The 15,019-nt window shown below is 38.7% G+C and overlaps 1 pseudogene; it reads right to left on the bottom strand.

Moving 5' to 3' along the window:
• Positions 1 to 982: 982 nt before the first annotated feature.
• Positions 983 to 5,322, bottom strand: LOC122015751 (annotated as a pseudogene).
• Positions 5,323 to 15,019: the final 9,697 nt, after the last annotated feature.

The following is a 15,019-nucleotide window of genomic DNA, read 5'->3' as shown; positions in this document are numbered from 1 at the left end:
AGGTTATTAATCCAAGGAAGTTGAAAGCTCACTAAACTCTCCTTTAGACGGAGAAGCCTCTTTACATACATTAAAGCACTAGATCAGAAAGCTAAATTAAAAGAGAAATGATTACAAGTGTTCTATCTAAACTTTTGAGACCAGAGTTGTATTTATAGCCCTGGTCAAGACACTTGGAAGGGTTCCAAGCGCCTGAGAGGATAAACTTTTATCCCCGTCGCAATGAAAGGTGCCACGTCGCGTTCTGGATAAAAACCTACTCCAGACGCTCGGATTTGGAAAGTCAATATTCTGTTGACTTTTTGTCGAGGTCTTCTGGTCTGGTTCCGCTTGCATTGGTCCAGGTCTTCCGCTCTAGCTCCGCTTGCTTGAGTGATTTCGGCCATCCGAAAAGGGCTCACCCGCACCCAACTTCTGGCCTTCGAGCAATCTTCCACTCCGACTTCTCGTCCCTCGGAAACGTCGTGCGCCTCCTTCTCATCCGCCCGCGTACTCTTCCACAACATCTCATCCCTCGGAAGCACCGAGCCTGTCAGCTCTCTCCCGTGTATCAACTATTGAACCTTCTACATCAGTTCTAATTAATTTAACTTCTACTCTATTTACATCCTTTAATATTGATTCCATATTAGAAAAATTATTATGAATAAAATGTATCATATCCATATCATCTTCATTTCCCATGTTCTATGTATCTCTTAGTGTGTGAGGAATGACACAATACCAATCTTGCTCCTTTGGATCACGAGCATAATAAACCATTTGAGCTTGCATTGCAAAAAAATCAATCAAAATTGTACGATTCACAATAAAGAATCAATGAAATTTTCTTCATATAAAAAAGAAAAAGACGATCAATTCATTACAAAAAAGAAAATTTCTATACAGTGTATTTATGGCCGAATCAAAAAGAAAAATTAAAAAAGATAAAACTAAAATTATTAAATATTAACTTAAAATAAATTATAAAAGAAAAAAAAATAAATAAAAATATTGATGCATAAAATAAATATAAAAATAGATAAGAAGAAATTCGTCCACCTCCCGTAGATTTAACTCCTTCCCCTATAAATAAACTTGCAACAACAACCCCATTGATAATTCCATCAATTATATTTCTATCAAAAACTAAGTTAGTTTGGTTAATTCCCTTATACCCAAGGTAAAAACTCTAGTATAAAAAATATCTATATAACCACAATTGTAGGACCAATTGTATATTCTATTTTTTATTTTGTCCAAGAAAATTCTTTTAGGACCTCCTTTTATAAATGAATTAATGAATTCCAAATTCTGGAACAATGAATAAATAGACCCATATAAAACATATGCTATTAGTAATCCAAAAATAGCTATACTTACCGAAAAAATTGCATTTGTAAAAAATTCATACCAATCCACTGAATAACTCACATTGGGATGTAAAAGATTTGTCGATGGAGTTAATCATTTTGATAATATATCAAAATATATTATTCCATAATCAAAATGAATTCCTATTGTTCCAACAAACAAAGTAAATAGTACCAAAACAAACAGAGGGAATAGCATAGTATTGCCCGATTCGTGAGGATACATAGAAATATAAGTGTACTTTTTTTTCAAAAGAATATGATCTTCTTTTTTTTAGATTACTAGATATTTTATATCTATCCTTTGAAAAAAAGAAACCATATTTTCTATTTTTGATAAAAGAAAATTTCTATCAACTTTTTTTGGAACTTCTTTTCCCCATAAAGATATTGAATGGAACGAGCTATTATTGGTACTACTGTAATTTTTACAATTTATACGCAAATTCCCATCAAAAGTAAGTAAATACACGTGAAACATATAAAATGCAGTTAATCCTACTGTGAAAGAAGCTATTATTGCAAAAATTGGTGAATACAACCAACTCTCATTAAGAATTTCATCTTTGGACCAAAAACAAGCAAGAGGTGGAATACCACAAATAGAAAGTGTACCTAATAAAAAAGTAGTTCTTGTAATTGGAACATATCTTTTTAAACCGCCCATCAGAATCATATTCTGACTTTTATCTGGTGAATATCCAACAACATGTTCCATTGAATGGATAATGGCTCTGGATCCCAAAAATAATAAAGCTTTAGAATAGGCGTGAGTAAGCAAATGGAATAAAGCAGCTCGATAAGAACCTAGACCTAGAGCTAACATAATATAACCCAATTGAGACATTGTAGAATAAGCTAAACTTCTTTTTATATCTGTTTGAGCAAGAGCCAAGGTAGCTCCTAATAGTATTGTTATTACACCTATTAAAGAAATAATATTCATTATGTAAGGTATGGATATGAAAAGAGGAAGAAGTCGAGCTACAAGAAATTTACAAATCAGAGTCCTATATCACATGTGTAATTTAGCTAATTACATATTTTACAAATAGCTAAATCACATCCCGAAATAAACAGCTAACCCCAAATCATTAGATAACCTTGGTTAATTTTCCTTATTAATGAATTCAAATCTAATCCCAACTCTAGTTCAATCCATCCAACTGATTAGATTAAATTAGATCTTTAATTAATCTTAATAATTTCACAATCAAACTAGATTAAATAATCCTAACCTTTCCACCCCCCCCCCTTATGATAGATTTAAGCATGTATCACCTCCCCAAAACTCACCCAAATTTGGAGGCTCCTCTATTGACTCATGGTCGAAGGTGCTTGCTATCTAAAATTGTTGCTAGAGCAAGGTGGAGTTATTGATCTCCAAAACAAATACCCTAAAACACAATAAACAAGTTCACATTTGAGCGTTAGACCCAAATTCTTAATCCACAACCTTTAAACTAGACAGCTTACCCTCAATCGATCCTCACTTTCTGGCTAGATTGATATCGCTTGGCTAACATAATGCTATTTGGGGGATTTTGCTCAGAACTTCACAAGGGACTAAGGGGTGAGGTCTAGCACTAATCCTAGAGGTAGAAGGATAGATGGAGTGGAGAATCTAGTGGCTGTAGCTAGCCACCCATGGCCAAATCCCTGCTAGAGTCAAATCTCTCTACGGGGAGGGAGAGAGCTCAGTCTCTAGCAAAGGTTGGATGGTATAGATGATTTTGGTGGTAAGATCTATGGCTCATAGGTGCGACTATGGGAGATCGAAGCTAGGGCTCGAATTTCCCCCTCTTGGTTAAAGGTCAGCCCATGCAAAGGTGGGGACTCAGGGAGAAGGACGACTGCTCGACGGACTCAAGAGATTAGTGGAGGAAATAGGTGTTTCAGCCGACGGAGGAGGGGTTCGATGATGTCGGCATGATTGGGATTTTGGTGGCGTCAGGTGTGGAGATGCAACAGATAGAGGAGTCAGGAAGGAGAGGAAGAGAAATTGCATTTAAAGATTTAGGTCATTGTAGTAATACTTATATAGTTAGAGTTTAATCAACTTAATTAGCATAAGAGTGATTAATCCCATTTCTCCCTTTAATGAGGCCATATGGGTTCAATTCTAACCCCAAAATATACCTAAAAATTCCCATAATTTTCTTAACTTTATTTTGTAAGTATCCTAAGGTAATTTTGATATGGTCAACCAAGTTAAATTAGGTCTTGTGTATGTTTGATGTCTTGTATCTAAGTGTGCAGGAACTTAGGAGCACAAGAAGTTGAGCGAAAGACACAACTAGCGAGAAGGATGGCACGAGAGAGAGTAAACAAGCTCGGTGTAACCGAGAGATAAGGTGCTACGGAAGAGTACACTCTGGGGTGTAAATGAACCAAGCTGCTCATGAGCTATTTGAAGCTCGATTTGATAAAAGCTCGTTTGAGCTCGTTAAGATAAACAAATCAAGCTTAACCTTCACAATACTCGGTTCGTTAGCTCATGAACATGTTCATTAATAAGCTCATGAATCGACTTTTAAATGAAAAAAATAATAGTTTTGATATTAAATTTATAGATTTTACACTCATGAAAAATCTAGACAAATATGTTAAATTTATTTATTAGAATAAAATTGTAAATTTTAATAAGAATATTAAATTTTCTCTAAATATATAATTTAATTTTTAATGAATATTTAAATTTATAATTTATATGTATTAAGCTCGTTTAGGCTGGATAAAAGTTTAAATAAGCTCGTGAGCTATGAATATATTTGTTAAATAAAGCTCGAGTTCGGCTCGATTATAAACGAGCCAAACTTAAACATTCAAGAGTTTGGCTCGACTCGACTCAATTACACCCCTAAGCACACTGGCGGATGAGAAGGAAGCACGTGACATTTCCAAGGGACGAGAAACCAGAGTGGAAGATTGCTCGAGGAGAAGGACAGAAGATGGGTTCGGGTGAGCCCAATTTCGAATGGGGTCAAAATCACCCAAGCGAATGGAGCTAGAACGAAGGAGAAATAGGACATTCAACTCAATGTTGACTGTCCGAGCACCTAGGGGTGCCTCCTTAACAAGACGTTGAGCAGGGACACGTCAACTAAGTCTGGGCACCTGGACCAGGATAACTTTCTATCCGCTAGCTATTGTCGACCTGGATAAAGTTTTATCCACGTCCAGGTACCCAAACCCCATCCAAGTGTCCAGAGTTGCCACGTTAACAAATGGTCAAATTCGACCAGTGGACTATAAATAGAGCCTTGGTCTCAATAGTTCACAACAACATTTGTAATCCAATTCATTTTTCCGTCTACTCTCTGTTTCTATACTTAAACTGTTGTGAGAGGCTACTCCGCCAGAAGGATATCTTCTAGTGAGCTTTTCAACGCCTTGGACTAGCAATCTTCTGATTGCAAATCAAGTAATTCCTATGCCTCTTCGATCCTTTATTTTAAGTGGTTTCTTTTTAAACAAGTGTTTCTTAATTTAGTTCAAAAAGTTGAGAAGGATTTTTGCTTTATATTTTCAGGTCAATTCACTCCCCTCTTGTCTACTGCACTAGTCCTATATATTTCTCTGACAACACTTATTATCTAATTGTCGTATCTCACATTTATAATTTCTTTCCTTTTTTATAAGATAGAAATTATAATTCAAATATAGGGATTTCTTTCCTTTCTTTTTTATACTTATGAATCTCTGCAGGATATTATAAATTCTAAAACATATTGGACCTCAGAAAATGAGTATCTAGTAGGAACTAGATCTACCAAATGGTGTAGTGAAGGTACTAGAGAAGGTGAATGTGATGGTCCTGCATGTACTGGTGAAGGGGAATGTAATGGTCCTACCTGTACTGGCGTAGGGGAATGTGATGGTCCTGCCTGTACTGGGTAAGGTGAATATGATGGTCCTGCAGTTTTATCAAGGACGGGCGTAGGTACACTGCTAGGTGATGTCTGGCCATGAGAACTCCGTCAACGTCCACCCTGTTTAGGGATGTTCTGAAAATTAAAAAATAGGATAAAGTTAAAATATAATGATGCATAATAAATAACATGAAAAAAACTTACCATATTTGTTAAGAGAGAGTATGTGTGATCCCTACGATTATAGATATCACCTCTAATTGTTGGGACCGAAATGTAGCTAGACGGGGGGGGGTGAATAGCTCGTCGCGATCTCGTGGTTGTCGTTGCTTGCTTCTTGTGATGATATGTAGCGGAAAATACAAGAAACAACACACTACAACGCTAACACGTAGATTTACTTAGTATCCACCTCAAGAAGAGGCAACTAGTCCAAGGATCCACCCACCCACCACTATGAAAATCCTCCTTTACGGTAACTACCAAAGGCGGAGAAGCCTTACAAGCTCACAATACAACAATAAGCAAGAAGGAAGCCAAATACCAAAGAACTCTTATAAGATTTTATACAATAAAACCCTAGCTTCTTCTTCTTCTTGTCGTAACTCGCCTCTTGACTTGGACATGCCTCCAAGAATCTTCAAGACTGGCGGGGAGAGTTGTGGAAATCGCCCTTGCAAGCTCGTGTAGAAAAGAATGACATTCTACCGAAAAAATCGCACGCCAATGCCTTTAGCTGCGCCAACGATCAAGTCTCAATCGATTGAATTGCTCCCAATCGATTGGGGAGGCTTTGGATCAATCGGCCGATAGATCCAGAGCGCTTCTGTGCTCTCTGGAAATCCCCTGTGTCGATTGCCCAATCGATTCACTGTGTTTCATGCGATTCCCAGAGATATCGCACGAAAATCCAATCTCCGAATCGATCAGTCGATCGATTGGAGGCTCCCAATCGATCGGCCGATCGATTAGGAGGCTTTCTGTGCGATCGGCAAGGGCTCCCAATTGATCCATGGATCGATTGGGAGAAACCTTTGTCGCGGGTGCTCTCCCAATCGATCAACCGATCGATTGGATATGAGCCAATCGATCGGTTGATCGATCCAGCTCTTGTGGACTTGCCCAATCAAGTCCATAGTCCCCTAAAACCAACATCCGGTCAATCCATGACCTATTGGTACATCATGCCTAGCATCCGGCCACACCCAACCAATCTCGAACTAGCCTTCTAGCATCCTCCATCAGCCTTGCGTCCCTCGGATATCTCCCATCCTTCACGCCTTGCCTTCAGGAGCTTCCTTCGGCCTCATCCTAGTTGTTGGATTATACCACCACACTCGACCAACCTCGAACTAGCCTTCTAGCCTCCTCCATCAGCCTTGCATCCCTCGGATATCTCTCCATCCTTCACGCCTTGCCTTCAAGAGCTTCCTTCGACCTCATCCTAGTTATCGAGTTCTCCTTGCCAAGTCACACTAGGACTTACCTTTCCAAGACCACATGCTTGAACTTACAATCTTTGCCAAAATCACACTTGGACTTTCCAATTACCTGGCTCCTCACCAAGACTTTCTCCTTTGCCAAGATCATACTTGGACTTTCTAACTGCCTGGCTCCTCACCAGGACTTTTCAATTGCCTGGCTCCTCACCAGCACTTTCTCCTACCTAGCTCCTCACTAGGACGTTCCCGTTGCTTGGATTCTCACCAGGACTTTCTCTTGCCTAGCTCCTCACTAGGACTTTCCAAATGCCTAACATCTAGTTAGGACTTTCCCAGTCAAGTCTCCTGTCAACCTTGACCTACTTGACTTGTATTCTCATCAACCTGGTCAACCCTTTGACCATCTTCATAACCGGACGATTGCTCCAACAATCTCCTTATATTGTCAAACATTAAAATTCAAATCCCGACTCAATCTTGACTCAACTCAAGCTTAGTCAAACTGGTCAAACTTGACCTAGGGAAATTGCCCCAACAATCTCTCCCTTTTTGATGTTTGACAATACCTCTAAGTTAGGCTAAATCTCATAGCCTTAACCTCTTCTTTACACCAAGGCTAAATCTCATAGCCTTGACCTATTCTTTATCACAAGGCTAAATCTCATAGCCTTAACCTCTTCTTTATACCAAGGCTAAATCTCATAGCCTTAACCCTTTCATGATAAGGCATGAATGAAAGTTTCCTTCATTCTCTCCCTTTCCTAGAGGGCAAACTCCCCCTGCTTGGGATGAAGGTCTAACTTAACCTTCCATTCTCCCCCTTTGTCACACAGCAAAAATTGAAAACAAACTCTTCTCCATAAGAGTTAACTCTACGTTGTTTACAACCTCATATGTTGTTAACAACCCCACAATGAAGATCTCATATTCTTCATTGCTGCCAAAGCTCCCCCTTGAGCTCTACTCACTTCACAATGCTCAACCTAGAGCATACATCAACTTCCCAATGAAACTCCCATTCATTGTATTCAATGCTCTCCCTTGAGCAGTAATCATTTTTTCAATGCTCATCCAAGAGCATTTTTCAACTTTACCAATGAAGGTATGATCCCCTTAATTAATCTAATGCTCCCCCTTGAGCAGTAATCTTCTTCTCAATGCTCATCCAAGAACATTTTTCACTTTACTAATGAAGGTCTGATCCCCTTCATTAACCCAATGCTCCCCCTTGAGCAGTAATCTACTCCACAATGCTTATCCGAGAGAATTTATCATCCTAACAATGAAGATAACTAATCTTCCATTGGTCCCCAATACTCGACCCTGAGTATTATTCATCATGAAAGTTTAACCCCCTTCCAAGGTCCTTGAAATTAAATTTTCATGCATTCAAGGAGTAGCGCCCCCCTAAAAACATGGTCAAATTTCTATCATTGCACCAATAATAACTTGGAAACCCTAAACATATAGGAAACCCAAATTGAGAAGTTTGGAGGTTCAAAAATTCAAAATTGAAACTAAACCTCTACTTAGTCTTCCTTAACCAATCCATCCTTGTTTTCATCATGAAAACTCCCCCTAAATGTATATAAAGGTGTTTCAAGGGGTTAGGAAAGGTTTTATAGACTAAAGTTGGTTTAAAATGCTGAAAACAACCTTTTTCAGCCAAAACTTGCACTTCAATCGATCAATGGATCGATTGAAGTAGTGTGGATCGATCCACTACGTTTCTGTTCGCGCAAAACGCCTTCTCAATCGATCGCCCGATCGATTGAGGCAGCTCAATCGATCGGGTGATCGATTGAATGCCTGATATGTCTGAAAGTTGACTTCAGCCAACTTCAAAAATTCTCCAAAAATTCTACAAAAGTCCAAAAATCGTGAAATTTCATGTAGATATTACTTAGAGTATATATTATCAAGAAAAAATGTTTTCTATGAAAATACTTCTTATTTTCAAAGATTGACACAAATTTGAAAACTTATAAAAATTTTAATGTTTTCTTCAAGTTTGTATCTAACTATTCAATGATGATCACTATCAAAAGATAGTCTTCACCAAGGCTTTCAAAAAGTATTTAAAAACCATTTTAAAAACCAATATCCAACCATGTTCTTTGGGCTCAATGCACATGACTTGTACATTATCTTTCCCAATGATTGAAAAACATATAACTATGTGTTTTGATGAACCTAAAACTCAACAAGATGCACTAAATCAACATCTTGAGTTTTGTTTACCATCCTAACATCTTACTTGTATCTAATGTGTACTAAAACACATACAAGTCACCTTATGATTCTTTGTGAGATGTATATTTGGTTTTACCCTAAACTAAGGGATCATGCATAACTATCTAGGCATTAGAAAACTTGTGATCATCCACCTAGGATGTCACTTGGTGTCATCCCACTTGTTGGGATATTTACCATTTATAATAGATGTCATTTGTCCTTAATAGCAAGGAAATTAAAATAATGCATGATGTTATATGACATACATCAAAATAAATAATTTTCCAAACGAAAAGCAAGCTATAGCTACATGATGTATGTATGACATGACATAGTATTTTTTTTTATGTTTTTTATAATAGAAATAAATGCAAAAAAATATGATGTCATGACATATGATGGGCAATCAATCATGCCATTTTTAGCATAAGTAAAATATACCTAGATAATCTATCTAAGTATCCTTAATTCTTAGCTAAACCTTAAAATTAACTTAGATTGTCTATTTCTTGAGGAAATGCTAAAACCCAACTTGGCATGTCTTTCATCCTTTCCTATTTGTGCCAATTGAGATTAAGAATTAAATCCTAAAAATTTTGTTTGGCACACATTACTCCTTTTAAGGATTAAATATTTAGATTGTGACTTAATTTTACTCTTAATCTCTTAAGAGCATACTAATATCTCAACTAGACAAGTCTTATCCTTTTTCAAGTGTACCAACTTACATTAGATGTGATTCCTCAAGGTTTGGCACAACTTACTCTTCCAAAGAGTAATGGATTTGATTAAGGTTTAAAATTTTCCTTAACCCCTTAAGAGAATACCAAAATTTTAACTTGGTATTTCTTTTTGTGTTTGTGCCAATTTAAATTAAGTTTAATTCCTCAAATTTTGATAAATTTATCCTTCCAAAGGAGTAATCACCTTATATTTTAAGCCTGAATTTTCCCTTGACTCCCTAAGAACATACCAAAATCTCAACTTGGTAGTTCATATGATTCTCCAAATTATGCCAATTTAATTCAAACATAATTCCTTAAGATTTGGCATATGTTACTCTTTCCAAGAGTGACAGTTTGGATTAAGGTTTACATTTCCCTTAATTCCATAAGAAAATGTCGAATTCCAAATTTGACATTGCTTTTGCTTCTCTCAAGTGTGTCAATTTAAATTAGATTCAACTCCTCAAATTTTGACACATTTTACTCTTTCAAAGAGTAACACTAATAATCCTTTTCGTTTTCAAAGGTTAACAATAACCTTGAAAATGCTCTCAAGTGTCAACTTTAACAAGGTTGGGTTAACTACCCTTCTGATTGAAGTTGACACTCTCTAAATCCATTTAGGGTGTAGAGAATATGCTCCTAGGAACCCAAAAACCTATTGATGCTCCTTGAATGCTCTAGGTACTCACTAGGGATGACTTCCCTATATACCTTCCTAAGGACCTTTCTTGGCTTCTTAGAAGCCTTGGTCACTTCCACTAGGTCACTTCTAGGGCTAACTTCCCTTGTAACCTTCTTTGCGACTTTGTTTGGCCTTTTTGAAGCTTTAGTCACCTTTACTAGGTAAACTCTAGGAATGACCTCCCTTGTGACCTTCTTTGTGACTTTGTTAGACTTCTTAGAAGTCTTAGTCACATCGATCTTGCCATAAGTACTCTTAGGAATTTCTTCTCTTGTACTTTTGACTTGACCTCTAGTCCTAGGGTTGGTTCCATAACTATATGGAACCCTATGAAAAGAAGTCACATCCTTCTTAGCCTTACGCTTGTATCCCAAACCTTTATAGCCATTGGATGTCTCTTGTCTAGCTTTTCCTAGGTTGTGCTCATTTTGACCCCCTAAGCATATTTTTCATTCTTGCTAGGGTCCTTTCTAAGTTATCAAGTCTTGACCTCAAGACTAGGTTCTCCATCATTAAATCCATAGATTTGGATTTTTCTTGGCTTCTATGAGCATTTATATTCTTAGGCATATATCTAGAGTCCTTGGTGTTATTGCCTAAGTTGTTATTTGTTGGTGCAACATCCCTCAGGTCAAGGTTGACCTGGTTGACCAAGCTGAGTCTTGGTTTGAGTTTAGATGTTTGACAATAAGATGTTAATTGAAGAAGAGTCAAGTAGGTCAAGGTTGACCGAATACTTGACTGGGAAGTCCTAACTGGGATGCTAGGCAGATGGAAAACCCTAGTGAGTGAAGCTAGGTGAAAGTCCTGGTGAGTGAAGCCAGGCAAGGGAAAATCCAGATGGATCAAGGATGATCAGACATCTGGTGTTGGGAAGTCCAAGTAGGTCAAAGGATTGACTGGATACTTGGCACGAGGAAATACAGATAGGTCAAAGGGATTGACCAGACATCTTATGGAAGTCCAAGTAGGTCAAGGGAGTGACCAGATACTTGGCATGAATAGAAAAGTCCAAGTGGGTCAAAGGGATTGACCAGACACTTGGTGGGAAGTCCTAGCAGGTCAAAGGAGTGACCAGATGCTAGGCATGATGTACCAACAGGTCAAGGTTGACCGGATGTTGGTTTGAGAGGCTTGGAACTTGGTTTTGGGCAAAAACCAAGTGTTGGATCGATCAGTGGATCGATCCAGGCCTTTTCTAGCGAACAGAGAGCCTCTGGATCGATCCGTGGATCGATCCAGATGTCTCAATCGATCAGTGAATCGATCGGGACGATGCTGCTTCGCGCGATAAGCGCTGGATCGATCCGTGGATCGATCCAGGCGTTTTTCCCAGAGCACAGAGGCGCTCTGGATCGATCCGTGGATCGATCCAAAGCCTCCCCGATCGATTGGGAACATTCGAATCGATCGGGATCCGACCGTTGCGTCGGGTTTATAGCCGCAGGCGAACGTTGTCTTCGGCAGCTCTTCTCCGATTCACTCCAGATCTCTCGCCAACTCCTCCACAGCGCTCTCAAAGATCAGATCGCCAGTTCTTGAAGGATCTTGGAAGCTTTCCAAGTCAAGAGGCGGATCAAAGGCAAGAAGAGAAGCTAGGGTTAGGGTTTTCTGTACTCATTGGCTTCTCCGCCCTCGGTAGTTACCGAAAAGGAGTGTTTTCATAGTGGAGGGTGCGTGCGTGGTGTGGATCCTTGGACTAGTCACCTCTTGTGAGGTGGATACCAAGTAAACCAACCGTGTTAGCGTTGTGTGATTGTTCTTTGTATTTCCGCTGCACATCTTTGAAGAAACAAGCAACGTCGAGCAACGAGCGAACGCGACGAGCTATTCACCCCCCCCCCCCCTCTAGCTACTTTTGGTCCTAACAAGTGGTATCAGAGCAAGGCCGCTCTTCACCGGAATCATCGCCGGAAGGGTCAAGCATATCAAGAAAAGCTAGAGGGTGAAGAAGTTGGAGCAAATTCTTCAAGTTCAAGACTTTATCAAGCTCAACTTCAAGATGCAATTCCAAGATGGGCTTGGATTTGACACAAGGGTGGCTCCACCATACACTTCTACGAGTTTCGATTCTTGGAAATCAAGAATCGAAAATTTTCTTATGATGGAGATAGAGCAATGGTTTGCTCTAATGGAAGGCTTCGAGGCTCCAAGAAATTCAAAGGGCAAAGTTCTCAAGAGGAGCAAGTGGAGCCAAGAGCAAGTCCAAAGGTGTGAGGCCAATGACAAAGTGACCAAGCTCTTGGTCAATTTATTGCCAAGCACCATCCTTTGCAAAATTGGAGAATTTGAAGATGCAAAGGAACTATGGAGCAAATTGGCCAAGCTTCATGAAGAAATCTCCTCCACTGTACAAGAGCAAGAAGAATCCAGAGAGGGTGACTCTTTGGAGCAAGACCAAGAGGAGGACTCCGAGGTTGAGAGATGCTCAACCACCGAAGAAGAGGAAATCCAAGAAGCTTCATCCTCAAGGGAATGCACCGAAGGAAACAAGGAGGGAGCATACTCCTTGTTTCATATTCAAGATGATGAAGCCTCCACCTCTAGGATTGAGGGGGAGCAATTCTTGGTGACGCCGGATCAAGAAGAAGGAGAAGCTTCTACATCCAGGTCGAGAGAAGAAGAGGAGGAAGAAGCAACTACCTCCACAAGTCAAGAAAAATCAAATGGAGGAGAATTAAGGTCCGATCAAGAGGAAGCTTCTACCTCCGGATCCAAAGGAAAAGATGTCACCCCTACAAGCAAAGGTATAAATATTTCAATTAATAATAAAAATTATATTATATGCTTTGAGTGTAGGGAACATGGGCACTACAAGAGCAAGTGCCCTAAATTGGCCAAGAAGAAGGGCCAAGTGGCACAAAAAGGCAAGGTGAAGCCCAAGGAGATCATCCCCAACACAAAGAAGAGCAAGGAGCATATTATATGCTTCTCTTGCAATCAAAAGGGGCATTACCGAAGTCAATGCCCCAAGGGGAAGAAGGTGGTCAAGGCTCAAGGAGGCACTAGTCAAGGGGAAGCCTCCAAGGTAAAGAAGAAGGTATCTTTTATTGAGCCTACCCCTTTACATTATGGTAAAAAGCATGATAGTTCTAATTTTTATCATTTTAATGCGATTTATCATAAGAATAGGAAGCATGAGGGCTTTAAGGAAAAGCATGTGGCCCTACATGCCAAAACCACTCAACCTAAGGTTAGGAAGGTAGATGGACACTTGGGCAAGAACACTAAGGATAATAGATACAAGCCCAAAAACAAAAATGCTCATGGGTGTAATGAAAAATCAAAATCTAAGGATTTAATGATAGAAAATCAAGTCTTGAGATCAAGACTTGATAAAATGGAAAAGACCCTAAAAAGGATGGAGAATATCCTAAAAGGGAAAAATGAGCATAACCTAGGTTTAGGGGTACAAAAGTCATCCAATGGCCATAGAGGTTTGGGATACAAACCCAAAGCTAAAAGGGATGTGCCTAGTTATCATAGGGTTCCATATAGCTATGGAACAAACCCTAAGTCTAGAGGTCAAATCAAAGATACAAGGGAAGATATCCCTAGAAGTATCTTTGCAACCAAAGTGACTAAGAAAGTCACTAACAAGGTCACAAGGGAGGCTATCCCTAGAGTGGACCTAGAAAATGTGACCAAGGCTTCTAAGAAGCCCAACAAGGTCACTAGGAAGGTATCTAGGGAAGTTATCCCTAGTGAGTACCTAGAGCATCCAAGGAGCACCAATAGGTGTTGGGTTCCTAGGAGCATTTTCTCTACCCCATAAATGGGTTAGAGAGTGTCAACTCCAATTAGAAGGGTAGTTAACCCAACTTTGAGGAAATTGACACTCAAGGAGCATTTTCAAGGGTTGGTTAATCTTTGAAAATGAAATGGAATTATTATTTACTCCTTGAAAGAGTAAAATGTGCCTAATGGTGGAAGAATTGATTTTAATCTTAAATGGCACATATTGGGAAATTCATAAGAACTACCAAGTTGGGATTTTGGTATGTTTTTAGGAAATTTAAGGCAATCCGGGCCTTAATTTAAAAGTGCTACTCTTGTGGAAAAATGAAATATGCCAACATTTGAGGATATGCTTACTTTCAATTGGCATACATTAATCAAGGGAATTAGAAATGTCAATTTAGGCTTTAGCATTTTCTTGAAGCACTTTAGGGCAATCTAGGTTTAAGTTGTAAGTTTAGCTAAGATTTTAAGGATACTTAGATAGTTAATCTAGGTATACTTTATTTATGTTAAATCTGGCCATGATTGTTTGCCCATCATATGCCATGACATCATGTCTATTTTTGCATTCATGTTTTATTATGCAAAATCCAAAAATACCATGTCATGACATTCATACATCATGTAATTATAGGAATCTTTCTTTTGAAAGTTATTTCTTTTGGATGTATGCCATAACATTATCATGCATTAAGTTTAATTCCTTGTAATTAAGGACAAAAGGCATTTAACAACACTTATTAACAAGTGACATCCTAGGTGGGTGTCTAATATCTCCAAAATGCCTAGATAGATATGCATGATCCCTAGATTAGGGCAAAACCAAAATCTACATCTCACAAAGACCTATAAGATGACTTGTATGTGTTTTTAGTACACATTAGATACAAGTGAGATGTTATGATGATGAATAAAACTCAAAATGTTGATTTAGTGCATTCTTTTGAGTTTTAAGTTCATCAAAACA

This window comes from Zingiber officinale, chromosome 8B (genome assembly GCF_018446385.1).
Source record: "Zingiber officinale cultivar Zhangliang chromosome 8B, Zo_v1.1, whole genome shotgun sequence".
NCBI lineage: Eukaryota > Viridiplantae > Streptophyta > Magnoliopsida > Zingiberales > Zingiberaceae > Zingiber > Zingiber officinale.
Note: the sequence above shows the minus strand (reverse complement) of the source record. Positions and strands in the feature narration are given on the sequence as shown.